Here is a 16,362-nt window from a genome sequence, read left to right as displayed (position 1 = left end):
CGACGCCCAGGAACAAAATTTTTAAACTTCCGCTGCTTCTTGGGTGCGAGAATACGATGTCCCAACACAAATCGTATTTCACGTCAGTTGGGCAAAATCGGATGTTATCATGGTCTAAATGATCGCTCAATTACCGAACTGATCACACGAAAACAGCAATCAGTTGGGTTTGAGCAGCTGCGGTATTTGGTCATATCTCTCAGCTCGGTTATCGAAATGAAGCAATTCAGTATGCGTTGGAAAGATATGACGATGATCTACAAATCATGTTCAGAAGTCATAGTCCGAATCGAAGCTTAAGATGATGATAAATGACGATGAAGTTACTGGTTCTGCACAAACTGAAATCAGCTAGGCTGATTTCAGCACACCAGCTGAAACTGAACCAACTGCTGACCTGCTGACCAACCAACTAAACTGAACCAGCTGTTGACCAACTGAAGACCAGTTGAACCAGACCAGTTGAACTGAACCAGACCAGCTGAAACTGAACCGAACCAGTTGAATTGAACCAGACCAGTTGAACTAAACCAGCTGACCAACTGAACTGAACCGAACCAGGAGCTGACCAACTGAACTGAACTGAACCAGCTGCTGATCAGTTGAACTGAATGACCAGTTGAGTTGACCAGAGTTGACCAGTCAGGGAAAAGGTCCAGCAAGACGAATTTGACCGTTGCAACCTCAGAAACAGTACAGAAACTTTCCAAACGGTCATATTCTTGTGTCTAACGTATATATCATTGGTGGGGCTTATAAATATAACATCTTGAAGATCAGACAAGAGCTTTTGAATTGGATTAAAAGCATGGGCAGTTAACATGAAGATATCAGCTAGTTGAGAGCACAAGCTCTTGTGTGAGGATACATTTGAGATGTACACTGTAAAGGATAAATTCCTCACACACAATCACTTACACATATACAAGAGAGTTGAACTTCAAAGATTAGTTGAGTGAGTCTTGCACAAAGACAATAAACCTGTGTTTGTAGTCATTGCATATGAGACATTAAACAATATGCTGATTGTGAGGTGCTGCCTACAATCTTGAGTGCTAGGAGTTCAGTTTAGGCAGTGGGTAAGTCCTAGCTGAGTGGGTTTGTACAAGTGTTTGTATAAATCAAAGTCTTCTAGTGAATATCCTTCCCAAATGGAAGAAGGGGTGACGTAGAAGTTATTCAATCTCCGAACATCCATAAACAAATTCGTGTCTATTTGTTTATTGCATTTACTTATCATTTTCATGGTTTTAAAGATGCATTGTTGAAGCATTTTTTGTGTTCTTCAAATTCCAAAATATTGCATACCAAGTGTTCGATTAAATGCTTCAACCAAAATATTTTTACTCATTCAACTAGCATATATTTTAAATGCTTTACAAAATATTTAATCGATTTCTACGAAGGATTATTTCGAGTATTTTCCGCTTGGTTTGAACACCAAACTCGATTTAATTCATCGGTGTTCATTATTTCAAGAACCGAGCTATTGTAGCTCAACGATGATCCCCCCATCGATCCTATCAACATCCTTGTTCAGTTCTCACACACAAAATCTCTCTTCCACTCAAATAAAGTCTTGCACAAAGACGTTAAACCTGTGTATGCAGTCTTTGACACATAGACGTTAAAGAAGTGTTGGCTGGAAGGTGCTACCTTCAGTCGTAACTAGGAGTTCAGTTTAGGCAGTAGTGTAATTCCTAACTGAGTGGGTTTGTACAAATAGTTGTATAAATCAAAGTCTTCTAGTGGATCCTATCCGTGGAGATAGAAGGAGTGACGTAGTAGCAGTTGAAGTCTCCGAACATCCATAAACATATATTGTGTAGTTAACTGATTAACTATTGTTTTAAAACTGTTTTGATTAGTTGGAGTATTCGTCAGTTCAGTTGTCACCGTAACTGAACTGAAGAATGCAAAACTAATATGCCTTATTTCAGTTAGTCAGTTTACATAATTTAAAATGTTTTTTAAATATATCAATATTCTTCACGAAGGATTACTTCGAGTTTCTTCCGCTTGGTTTTAAATCCAAACTCAATTTAATTCATCGGTGTTAATATTCAGAGAACATGTGGGGACCCGGACGCTAATTCAAGTCTTAATCATTATTAATGTTAAATATAACAATTAAGGAAAGTGGGACTAATTTATTTTTTTTTTTTTGAAATTATAAATGCGGAAAAGTAATGTAATCTATTTAATATACATGTAGGTATAAAAGTACAAATCAGGTACTACCAGCTTTTATCTCAACTATGTTCAACATCTATACATCAAGTGCTGAATCCTATTCTGCTTCTGGGCCCGGATCTCCACGCTAACTAATTCTCTCATTCTCTTCCTGATCCTGATCCTGTCCCACCTGTTTTCATGCACACAGACAAACAAGACAACAGCCGGATAACTCCGGTGAGAATTACATTCTCAGTATAAATCATGTATACATGCATTTTATATAAACAGATATAACAGCATGAAACAAATATTCATAACATGTATCAAAATCAGAAACATGAATCAATACAAACTCTGAATCACACTCTGTGACTCTTAGACTCTGACTCGACTCATTCCTAATCTAGGGATCCCGATCTGAATAAGAACGTAACAATCTCTCACCTACTCCCTCGGTCGTGGTGACGGTATGTTCTTATTACGGACTTTGGTCCTAGCTATACCGAATATCAGAAATAGAAGTCGCTCTTCTTCTAAGTCACATCGATATGACCAAACGTCCGGTGTCTTAGCGGTTCTGTCCAAGACTTGGCAGGTCTGCCCTGGCTTATCTTGCCGAACCTTTGTGACAATGTGCAATGGCCCAGCGACTATTCTATCACTATTAGGCCCCTCTGTCACGAGATCAATCGCCTACGACTAAGCGCATCAGCCTATGACTTAATACATAAATCAATAGATCAAAGATAACAATCACATCAATTGCAAATATCAATGCAATAAGATGAAGTATGTGATTTTTGGAAACTCCAGTCAAATCTAACTCGAGTTGTGCAATCCCGCATCAACATCAATTTATACCTTTCGTTTCGTTCTGTCGATCTGACTCTGTCGAAGTCTCGAACTCCCTGCCTATCAAATCAATCTGGCAATAACAATATCGAATACACTATATCAATGTATAACTCAATTCAAGACCTGTTCGGATCAATACTCAAATCAAACATAATCTAATCCATATCAATGATATCATGATACAATCTCAATCAATATTGAATCTAATCAAAATAAATCTACTGATGTTTCAACGACATAACAATGCACTCTCGGTAACCCCGTCAATCTCAACATCACAGATATACTACCACAACTCATAATCGATATTAATATGAATCATAATCTCCAATAATAACAAGTCAAAATATCAAATCTGCACATTCTCAATCATATCGCTTCAGGAAATCATAACAATTATATAAACAGTCCGTTCTTCGATCTGACTTCAATTATATACTGATCAGTATATCCAGAACACATAATATCAGTCAAATCACAATTTCCCCCAATATCATAATCTTAAACGATATCAGAATTCAATAAAACTTACGTCCTGTTGTATCTTACGTCAATAGGAACTTGGTGCTGTGCTCGGATTCAAAATCGTGTGGTCGGATTCTGCACAATCACTTCTCTATAATGACATGAAGCTTAAGAGAACATTCTTCCGTGGAGTTCTCGGTGGTTTCTCTGCTGAAGGAATGATGAAACTACATGTTAAATGTCTAACAAGCCATGTGTCCAGTTAATAGGCATGCTTGATTTTTCGCACTACCCTACCGCAGGTGCGCTATCCTTTGGACCGCGGGTGCGCTGAGCGTACTGGATTACTTCCACGAATTCAAAAGGAACGACCGCGGGTGCGTTGGCTTTTGGACCGCGGGTGCGTTTCCCTCTCTGTCTCAACACCGCAGGTGCGGTCATTTTTATGGCGCGGGTGCACTGACTCTACTGTACCACCAAAACTCGAATTGCAACGTCGCTTCTCCATGTCTGTTCTTCCATTCCCTTATTCATAATATGAGATAACTCAAAAGTATCAAACTAAAATTTCTGGCATTACAGAACACGAACTATTGTAGCTCATTGGAGAATATTTTGTTTGAAGCATCTCAAAGATGCTGAGCAATCGATCCTTCATATTATTTAAAAGTTTATTTTACATAAGAGTCGATAATGTCCAAGCCATGAATTTGCTCTGTAGACAACTATTATAACAATATGAATACCTCGACCAGATCAACATGTTTTATTAACTTTTCTCTTTTTTTTCTACTTCAACTCTGAATTCTTTGAATTTTTTAAAAGCTTCAGACTTGTATTTTGTTAGACTTAACTTAATTGTGGCGATAAAAATCAAAACCAGCAGGTTGTTAGTTTAAATCAGTAGGAAATATAAAAGCAGTAGTCTTCAGAACTTAGAAAACCAGAAGCAAAACTCAGTCTAAAATTAGATTAACTTAACTTCTTCTGTGCTAACGGAACAAGTCTTAAATGTTACCATTACTTTATCGAGTACTAGTATTAATTGCACCATTAATGTTGTACGAAGTTATTTATTACGTCTTACCAGTTTTGGTATGAAACAAAACTGATTGCTCTGAAGCTTTTCTGCAGGACCCTTTTCAGGTAATAAAGCTGATTTCATCAGAAGTCAAAAAGCCGTTTTGATTAATGACGTTGGATTCAAGTTATCTATATATATGGATCAAACCCATTTGAAAAACAACGCTGATTAACTATATTATCTATCCAACGTTACATTGAGCAACCGCGAACAAATCGTTATCTTCCAATCTCAACTTGCAGAAAAGCAGTACACACTTAATATCTTATATCTGATCTTTGGAGATCATTTTGTACTGCTGTTTCTTAATCTCTTCTAGTAAAACCCCTTACGATATTCTTTTGAAGAAGAGTCTGTAAACTGGAAAAGAGTCTTTTCCAGAACCTTGTTATAATGAATCATACTGTGTTGAGTTACTAAGAGTTTCAGTAGGCAAAAGATAAGCCCTGCTGAAGTTGGTGTGTACAAGTATTGTACTGTAAAATCCAAAGTCTTTTAGTGATACCTTCTGGAAACAGAAGAAGGGGAGACGTAGAAGATTTTATCTTCGAACTTCCAAAAAAAATTACTGTTCTACCGCCTATTGTTATTACTGTTTTCACCCTACTCCATCTAATTGTTTTCGCACTTATTATTGTGATCTGCTAGACGTAACCTTGAACAAGAAAAGCTACAATCTCTAACAGGATTTTAGCACCCTATTGCAAAATCTATCAGTAAAGGAAAGAGTTTATTCACCCCCCTTCTAAACTCTTCATCGATCCCCAACAAGTGGTATCAGAGCAGATTTCTCTTGTTCTGAAATATTTACAAGCAGTTATGGCACATTTCAGCAAGGTTCCTATGTTCTCAAAAGATGACTTTGATGATTGGAAGATTCGTATGCAAGCCCATCTTGCAGCCCAAGATGATGACATGTGGTATGTCATCACAGATGGTCTATTAAAGATTTTAAAGCATAATACAGCTATTGTTGTTACTGATGTAGCGCCGAAAATGGTTGAAAAACCAAGAAGCGAATGGACTGGTGAAGATAAGAAGAAAGCCAATCTCGACAACGTCGCGAAGGAAATTCTTTACAAAATTCTTGATAAGAACACCTTCAGTAAAATTAAGATGTGTTCTACCACGAAAGAAATATGGGAAAAGCTCATTCAAATATGTGAAGGAAATGAGCAGACAAAGGAAAATAAACTGTCTGTAGCAATACAGAAGTTTGAAAATCTTAAAATGAAAGCTGGAGAAACTCTAAATGAGTTTGATGAACGGTTCATCAGCCTGGTTAATGAACTAGCAGCTCTCGGGAAAGAGCATGGCAATAGAGAAATAGCACTCAAGGTGATAAGAGCTTTACTCAGGGAATGGGACGTCAAAACAATGGCTATGAGAGTCTCTAAAGATCTAAACAAGTTGGAGCTACATGACTTGTTCGCTGACTTAAAAGCCTATGAGTTCGAGCTAGAAGTGAGAAGCGGAGAAGAGCCCTCTACAAATCTACCAACCAAAGCTCTGGCTACCACTACTACTATTGCTACTGTCGCTGCCACTGCTATAGATGCTCCAACAGCATCACCATCTTCCATTATTGAGATCACTTCTGAAAAGACTGCTGAAAAGATCAGCAATGATGTTATGTCTCTCTTTGTGAAGAAATTCTCCATATTTTTGAAAAAGAATCACTGAGCTTACCAAAGTCCTAATCGGAACTTCAAGAAGGATTCACCACCTGGTGATATGGCGTGCTTCAACTGTGGAAAGATTGGTCACTTTATTGCTGATTGTCCAAAGCCCAAGAAAGATGACCAGAAGAAGAAGGAATACAAAAAGAATGACAAGAAGTTCAAAAGAGACCGCAAAGTGATGATTGCTGAAGAAAGCAAGTCTAAATGGGTGGATTCCAGTTCTTATTCATCTGACTCAGAAAGTCATTCTAGTGAAAGTGATGCAGAAGAGATCAAATCTCTTATGGCGGATGTTGAACCAAACTCGACATCTGAAGAGGTACTTGACATTGACTCTGACGAATTTACACGAACTAATTTGATTAAAGCACTGCATGACATTGTGAGAGGGTACTCGAGACTTTTTCAGTCATTCAAGGAAGTTAAGACTGAAAATCAAAACTTAAAAAATCAAGTCAGTAAATTCACTTGTTTGCAAGAGAATAGCTGCAATGATTTAAAAGTTGAGATGAGTAAGTTGAGAACTGAGAATGAAAGAGTAAATGCAGACTATCAGAAAATGAGATCTGAAAATCATAAGCTGTCTATTCTGGTAAATGCATGGAATAAATTGTCTGTTTCATTGGAAAAGATGCAAGAATTGCAGAAGCAATCCGGAGACAGAAGTGGTTTCGGATTCAGCAGTAATGAAAGCACTTCTGAAACCAGTACCAAGCCAGAACTGGATAAAGGCAAAGGAAAGTTCATTCATTTTGTCAAATCCAATGTGGTATATGAACCTGAAGTACCAACTATTCGAGTTGAAAGGAATGTAAATCAGATGAACACAAGAAAGCATTATGGTTTGGGCTATGTTGAACCTAAGGGGAAATTTCACCAGAGTGCTGGATCCAGTAGAGGATTCAACTCAGGAGGACAACCCCCTATGAAGGTTAAAAACTACCAGTACTATAATTCTAGACCTGTTCAGAAGAGATACAGGCCAGACAACACAAACAGAAGGGAAAAACAACATTCAAATATGCATACTGTTAGAAATAATAGACCTTCTGTTGCACACACCTCTTTGGATACCCGAATTACAAGATCTCCAAGAATTGTACAAATACGGGTCCCTAAAGGACTGATAAGGCTTGTACCCAAATAGATTTAGGTACCAGATACTAAAATTTGTGTTTGCAGGAACAATAGAAGAAAATCAAAATCAGTATCTCCACATGGTATCTGGATAGTGGATGCTCCAGACACATGACTGGACAGAAAAATCTGTTATCAGAAGTAATGAGTTGTACAGGACCAAAGATAACCTTGGGGACAACTCAAAAGATAAAACTGTGGGTAAGGGTAAGATTATCCATGGTAACATAACTATTAATTATGTACTGCTGGTTAAAAATCTCTTTTATAATTTGATTAACATTAGTCAACTGTGTGATAATGGTTATTCTGTAGCTTTTCAGAAGCACATATGCACAGTTAAAGATTATGCTGAGTCTACTGTATTAACTGGAAAGAGGGAAGGCAACATCTACAAAGTTTCATGGAACTTAGATCATGCTACTATTCCTACATGTTTAGTTGCCTCCCATGCTGATAAGCATTGGCTCTGGCACAAGAAATTGAATCACCTGAATTTAAAGTCAATCAATAATCTAAAGAAGCAGAACATAGTTGATGGACTGGCCGATATTAACTTTGTTAAGAATCATGTATGTTCTGCATGTCAACTCGGAAAGCAGGTGAGATCTAGCTTCAAGAATAAAGGTAGAAAATCAACTTCAAGGTGGTTGGAATTATTGCATATGAAGTTAGTTGGTCCAATCCCTATCATGAGCTTAGGGGGAATGAAGTATACACTTGTTGTTATTGATGACTTTTCTAGATTTACATGGGTAATATTTCTTACTGGAAAAGATCAAACCAGTAGCCTCCTGATCAAGCTTCTGAAAAAGATTCAAAATGAAAAATCTATTTCCATCATTAAAATCAGAAGTGATCGGGGTACTGAGTTTACTAACAAGATTCTTGAGTTGTACTTAGATTAACAGGGTATTCATCATGAATATTTAGCTGCCAGAACGCCTCAAAAAAATGGACTGGCTGAGAGGAGAAACAGAACTCTTAAGGAAGCTGCTAGAACAATGCTAGCAGATGCAGACATCTCTCAGCGCTTCTGGGCAGAAGCAATCAACACAGCATGCTACACACAAAACAGAACCATGATCAATAAAAGGCACAATCAGACTCCTTATGAAATATGGAAAGGGAGTAAGCCTAACGTATCTTATTTTCATGTATTTGGTTGCAGATGCTTTGTTCACAACAACGGTAAAAATTATTTATCTGCATTTGATTCAAAATCAGATGCTGGACTTTTTCTTGGATATTCAGCACTAAGCAAAGCTTTTAGAATTTTCAACAATAGAACTCTTAATGTTAAAGAATCTATTCACGTTATCTTTTATGAAGATAGTAGTGCTCCTGAAATTTCTAAATTATAAAATCTAAGTAACAGGTTAGACATGATTCATCTGGAACTGGATAGTGAAGATGATGCAGAACCTAGAGTTAAAGATGATCAAAATCCAGAACCAGACATTCCTATGGTAGAACCGATTGTTCAGACACAAGATTTACTAGAACCAGAAGTAAACGGTCCAGAACCTGCTATCGACGCACAGGAGCAGATTGACTCCGATTGTAGACATTCGATACAGACATGACCGAAGTCTAGGAATAAGACGTACCGTCACCCCGATTGGGAGGGTAGGTGGCAGATTGTGACGTCTTATTCACACCGGGATCCCTAGATTTAGATACGAGTCGAGTTAAAGAGTAAGAGTCGAATTGTTTTATCTATATTCACTAATGTGTAATAATTACTGAAACATGTGTTATGATTTATTATGAAATCGCATGACATGCATGTATACATGTTTTATGCTGGGATTTGTTCTCACAGGACTTTTCGGCTGTTGTTGTGTCTGTATGTGTGCATAACGACAGGTGGGACAGGATCTAGGTCGCGACAGAGATGAGAGATCGAGATAGCGTGGAGATTATGGGCCAAGAAGAAGGACTAGTGATGTAATACTAGACATGTATTAGATCCTAAACACTAGTAGAATACTTGTAATTGAACATGTGAATGTTATTTGGAGTTCAATAATATGACAACATTGTGTATGGTGTATGATTTATATACATTAGTTTATAATGTTTAAAAGAAATTTTTTTATGACCCACATTTTCTAGCAAAGATCCAATTAATCCCAAAAAGGAATTGAGTTAGAGCCCGGGTCCCCAAAACAGGTGGTATCAGAGCGATAGATCCTTTAGACTGAGATAGAGTAGAATGAGCGGGGTAGATTGAATTTTCTTACTTGCTTTTGTGGTGCTAGCATGATTTATTGCTTTCCCTGTTACATGTTGTCTCGTTATCTAAGTTGATTTACAGCATGTATTCGCAAAGACTGAATCAGAACCGATTCTGGATCAGAGGTATATGATCAGAGGAGGGCTGAGACAGATTGTATAGATTGTGTACTAATCCGTTTGATAATCAGATATGGCTCCTCGACGAATACCGCAACCAGTAGCAGGTCGGGCACCAGAACAGGGCAGTACATCCAATGATCCGATGGACGTGACCGCTACACCGATGGAGACTTTACTTAAGAGGTTTCAGTCATTTAGACCGCCGACACTGAAAGGTACAGAGAATGCTGTCGATTGTGAAAGTTGGCTGGATGACATCGAGATGTTATTTGATTCCCTTGAGTACACCGATGATTGACGAGTGAAATTGATTGGACATCAACTGCAAGAAGTTGCAAAGAACTGGTGGTTTACCACGAAGAGAGCATTGGAGCATCGTGGCACGCAGATTACTTGGAAGGTGTTTAAGACTGAGTTCTATCAGCGATTCTTTCCCGTCTCCTACCGAAAGGACAAAGGTGATGAATTTGCCAATTTGAGACAAGGATAGCTGAACATCGAGGAGTATTTTGCCAAATTCTCGTCATTACTCAGATTTGCTCCTCACATTGCCGAGAATGAAGAGGCCGTTGCGGATCAGTTTATCAATGGCCTGAATCCGGAAATCTTTACCTTGGTGAATACCGGTAGACCCAACAACTTTACTGATTCGTTGAACCGTGCCAAAGGGGCAGAAGCTGGATTGCTTAGGCAACGAAGCACTTCCTTTGTCACTTCGACCCCGAGACCGCCACAACCCTCATTTCAACCCCCTCCAAGATTCTAGAGCGGTGGTAGCAGCAGCGGAAGGAAAGACCAGTTGAAAGCAAAGGGCAAACAGTTTAAGAGATCAGGGAGCAGTTCGTTGAGCTCCAGTGGGTCTCGACAGAGAGGTCCTGGCCAGAGTACAGAGTATACAGGGGTATATTGCAGTTCCTGTGGAGGCCGACATGCCACCGAGCAGTGTCAGGGTGTTATGGGTTGCTGAAACATCTGCAAATAGCAAGGACACTTTGCCAGAGTTTGTCCCCAAAGAGGTGTACAGCAGGCTCAGAGTGTAGGAGCATCTGGTTCAGTAGCTCAGCCTGAGAGGCAAACTTCATCTGTTCATTCCTTTTAGCCCACTCCTACACAGACACAGCCCAGAGCCAGAGGTAGCCAGACTTTGAGCCAACCTCCCAGACAGCAGGCTTGAGTATTTGCACTCACTGAAGAACAGGCCCAAGATGCACCAAATGATGTGATTGCAGGTAACTGTTTTCTTTGCGGTTATCCTGCCTATGTATTGATAGACACAGGTGCATCTCAGACTTTTATATCTGAGCGCTTTGCATTGTTGCATTCATTGCCTGTCGAGTCATTATCTGTGGTAGTGTCTATTTTTTCTCCGTTGGGAAGTGGTCTTATATCTGTGACTTCAGTTAGACATTGTATACTACAGTTTGAGGGTCACGATATTGATTTAGATTGTATTGTGCTTGGGTTAGCTGATTTTGACTGTATTGTCGGTATCGATATGTTAACCAAGTACAGAGCCACTGTAGATTGTTTCCAGAAGATTGTCAGATTCAGACCAGAGATGGCTGATGAGTGGAAGTTCTACGGTAAGGGTTCCAGATCTCCGATTCCCTTAGTATCTATTTTTACGATGACTAGATTATTGCAGAAAGGAGCAGAGGGATTCCTTGTATATTCAGTAGAACTACTGAAATCGAGCCCCGCATTGGCAGATCTGTCAGTGGTTTGCGAGTTTGCGGATGTATTCCCAGACGAGATTCCAGGGTTACCTCCAGCCCGAGAGGTTAATTTCAGCATTGATCTTATACCAGGTACAGTCCCTATATCTCGAGCTCCCTATAGAATGGCGCCTATTGAATTGAAAGAATTGAAAGAACAGCTCAAAGATTTATTGGCCAAGGGTTACATCAGATCGAGTGCATCTCCTTGGGGTTCTCCGGTATTATTTGTTCGAAAGAAAGACGGTTCGATGAGATTGTGTAATGATTATCGACAACTGAACAAGGCAACAGTGAAGAACAAATATCCATTGCCTCGTATCGACGACTTATTTGATCAGTTGCAGGGATCCTCTGTCTATTCCAAGATCGATATGAGATCTGGATATCACCAGCTGAGAGTTCGAGATGTTGATATACCGAAGACAGCGTTCCGAACCAGGTGTGGACATTACGAATTTATTGTCATGCCCTTTGGTTTAACGAATGCTCCAGCGGTGTTTATGATTTTGATGAACCATATCTTTCAAAAGTATCTAGATGAGTTTGTTGTTGTTTTTATTGATGATATTTTGGTATATTCCAAGAGTGAGATTGATCATGCCGAGCACTTAAGAATTGTGTTGCAGACATTGAGAACGGAGAAATTGTATGCTAAACTGTCAAAGTGTGAGTTTTGGTTGAGACAGGTTGTCTTTTTGGGTCATATTATATCTGGAGACGGTATTTCTGTGGATCCGAGTAAAGTTGAAGCTGTGATCAGTTGGCCTAGAACGACTTCTGTACAAGAGATACGCAGTTTCTGTTAGAGTAGATGCCCTACAAGCCAACGGTTGGCTAGGGAATTTATTGACTCAAGTGAAATAAACAATCTTTATTTTAAAATAATTTAACTTTTTATGGTCTTGTTATACATTATCTGTATACCCATGCAAACAGCATGGATAAAGTCCTTGATTATGCTTTAATACAAATAAATCGTAATTCGATGTTAAAACTCATTTGTAAACACTGCATATTCTAAATTCGTTCCTAGTAGATTCAGCCGCCTAAAACGGGGATAAAGGTCGCTTGAGCTCGAGACAAGCATCTGTGATGTTGTGTACTGCGTTTCTTGGTAAGGGCATGGAGATGTCCAAACATGCAGATGGGTAGTGATATGATGATTATACTGAACAACCCTCCCTCGGAGATTCCAAGGGGTTATCATTCATCGAGAGGATAAATCTGTGGTTATGATTGTACACCATTAGTCCTTACGACCCGGGACAACACTGAGGCTCTATATGCTAGGGCTGTGCTTTGACTCATTTACCGGCTCCAGGAGAGTCATCAGGTGGCGAGGTTGGGTATAGTTGCGACACATATAGGAGCCAGTGCATTGTAGTCGGGGATTCACCGCTCACCTGCGGGTGTGGATATCCTATGTGATCTGATGTAATAATAGTGCATGGAATCTCTAGCCAGAGTATAAGATGTACGTTGGAGAAGGAGTTCTCCAATAGTACACGCGATGCTACTATTATAGTTATCACATTATGATCGAATTAATATGCAACCCTCGATGAACCAATGGTTGCAGATTCGATTGGGATATATGAGATGAAGGGACCGTACTGTACGTTAATCATAATCGACTGGTTCTTGCAGGCACTATCAGTGATACCTAGGGGATCATGGGGCGATGCAACTAGACGCTCTTACCATGATCCGGTGGGTACAATCAGAAATGAGTTCTGACATTCTTGATCAAGGTGTTGATGAAAATAATGGGGCTAACTAGGGTAAGCCCGGATAAAGGATTATGTCCTGAATCACAAAGAGTTGTGAACCCACGGCTAGCTGTATCCCTGAACCATTGAGGGTCACACGAGCACTGGTTTACTTGTTCCCGTTGAGATAATAAATTCAATGAGTTGAATTTATAAGAAATAAGTTTGATATGATCAATCGATAAGCTTATAAATAAAGTTTATAAAAGCTTATAGAAATTTTGAGAGCATGACTGCTAAAATAGTCAAAGGGAGTGCACCTGCCTTATATGGATATTGGTGATCTCGAAATTAAAGTGTGCATCACAATAACAATAAGTTGAAATCGTCACATCGATGATATTGGATCGTCGATCGGGATTGTGATGAGATTAATGTAATGGGAGCATGAATCATGAGCTTATAAGGGTATACGCCCATCATGCAAATTTATTAAAGTTCAAATGAGCTTTGATAATCAATTATATTTTAATTGAGTTAAAATATAGCCCATTAATTTTTATGGTATTGATTTATGTAATATGGAAATTTTCATGATATCATAATTTTAGTAACTTGCACACAAAGCATAATAAATTAATGAATTAAAATCGAGATTGGCTTTGGATATGGCTTGCAATTAGAATCTATAGTTGACTTTATTAATTAGATTAATTAAGTAAATCATGGATTAAAGAAATAATAAGAATTCTTTATTCTTATTGCACAGGATAAATTTTCGAGAACTATATTTGGCATGCAATAAGAATATTTTATTAACTTAATTAATCCAATTAATTAAGTATGAAATATTAGTATTAAAATAAGGATTTCTTATCCTTATGAAAAGCATGCATTCGGTGGAAATTTTGGTGAGCTACACACAACAAGAATTGAAGCTCTCGAAATCCCTTTTCATCGCACAAGAATTTTTTTTCGAAACTTTCTTGAAATTTTCCAAGGCTCTCGAAACCAGTTTCTTTTGAAAAGAAAAATTTGGCTTATATTATTGAGTCGAATTTTTCTTCTTGTTTTATCTCTACGAAAAGATCTTCTATACTTTCTAGTGCAAGTTGGTAGAGGAACAAGTAATCCAGTCGTGGACCTGATTCGGAGATCGAAGAATGTTCGTAGGGATTTACAGCAAGAGCTACGTCCGCTAATACCGGAGTAGTTGGTGCCAAGTGAAATTATTCACCAAAGGTATAAAATTCTAACGCCCTATGCATGTTTGATTATAAAATCATACGAGCGCCCAAAGCAAAATATATTTTGATTGTCAAAATAAATAAAAAGTTTAAAACTTCCGCTGCGTTTGGGCGCGTAGAAAAATTTTAAAACGTCCGCTAATACCGGAGTAGTCGGACGCCCGCGCGCAGCACGGCAGCGCGCGCGCATGCGGCAGCACGCAGCGCGCGCGGCTTATGACGCCCGCGTGCATGCTTCAGCGCGTAGCGCGCGCGGCGTGGGGACGCCAGCGCGCGGCGCGCCTGGCGTCCTGCACGGCAGCGCGTAGCGCCGCGTGCACCTGTGCGCGCCGAGCGCACAGGGGCTGCCGCCACTGCCCGAAACGTTCGGGCAGCGGGCGGATGCCCGGGATTGTCTCGGGAACCGTTCTGGATAATGGGCTTGAATTGTTTGGGCCTAAGGTGCGATTTTCTGATTTTTCAAATTGTTGGGCAAAATTGATATTTTTGAAAATTGGTTCAATTTTAATTTTGGAAAATTGATTTTTAGAAAATTAATAATTTTCTTGTGAAATAAATAATTAGAATATGATTTTAATTATTTATGGTAAAAATGAGTTTTTACAAGAAATCAATTATTATTGATTTAATTGAAAATTAAATAAAGGAGTTTATTTAATTTATTAAATTCTTTAATAATTGTGGTGGTTAGTGATAAATTATTAGATATATGATTTATCAATTAATTAAATTGTTTAATTAAATTGATGTTAATATTTGATATTAAATTCACCAAAGGATGATCGAGAGCCTTGAACAATGTGTTAGGTGTATGTTAGGATATTTTACTGTTTTTATTCATTTTTATAATATTTGATATTATTAAAGTGGGCCTGGTTTATGGCTCGTTCCCATCCCATGAGATGTATCCCTTATGTGCCATGGCTATTTAAATGTAATTATTAGAAATAGTGGGAGATCAAGACTGGAAGATGGTGGACCCGATGATCAAGATAAAGACATGTAAAATATTGGAAGCTTTTGTAATAAGTTGCATTTGCATCCCTGCATTCACCTAGGTTTGGACCTGGATCCATGTATGGCTCACATAGATCTAATAGTGTTGGCGATCGATCATCCTTATTTATTGTTGAATGTCATATTATGATATATGTGATATATAGTAGTATGCATGTATGTATATTATTATATAATATAGTTGCATGAATCCGGCAAACATACAAACTCGTGGCACGCGATTTTTAAATTAAAATGATGAGACAATTTTAAAATTAAAATCCCTCATTTTGAATAAGATTCAAAATTTATATCAAACCGAAAAAGTAAAAATTAAAGGAGTTTAATTTTTCCTTGCCTTCCATCAACCGTGGTTGCATATTGATCGCTACCCGCAGACAGTGTCTGGCTCATATTATTGGGGAGGCCTGTACGCCGGAAAGCTGTGACTTCCACCGGACATATGATGTGAATTGAGTGGAACTCCCATGACTTCGGCTCATATTATTGGGGGAACTCATGGCGACCGTCTACTACAATTCAATATTGATGGGTTGGTTTGACACGCGAAAATAAACGACGTCATATTATTGGGTCCTTATTAAACGTGAGGCAAAACACGCGGAGGTTGCATAGGGATGCAATTGGACTCTACCTTTTAGAAATTATAATTGGCTGATATTATTCGGGATTATAGTTGGCTAATTGGACTCTACGTGCCCACTAAGGAAATGCGATTTCCCCTTTTCATCAGAGGGTGGTGAAAATGTCAAAATAGTGGGAGGGATATTTATAAAATAAAATCCATATTTTATATCTTAAAATTATTTTAAAATAATCAGCAACCATTATTCTGTTTCTGTATCAGTATATTTTCGATTTCGTCACGTAATCAATTTTTATTATTAACAAGCTAATCGAATCTAATTT

This window comes from Primulina tabacum, chromosome 8 (genome assembly GCF_025594145.1).
Source record: "Primulina tabacum isolate GXHZ01 chromosome 8, ASM2559414v2, whole genome shotgun sequence".
NCBI classification, from domain to species: Eukaryota; Viridiplantae; Streptophyta; class Magnoliopsida; order Lamiales; family Gesneriaceae; genus Primulina; species Primulina tabacum.
Note: the sequence above shows the minus strand (reverse complement) of the source record.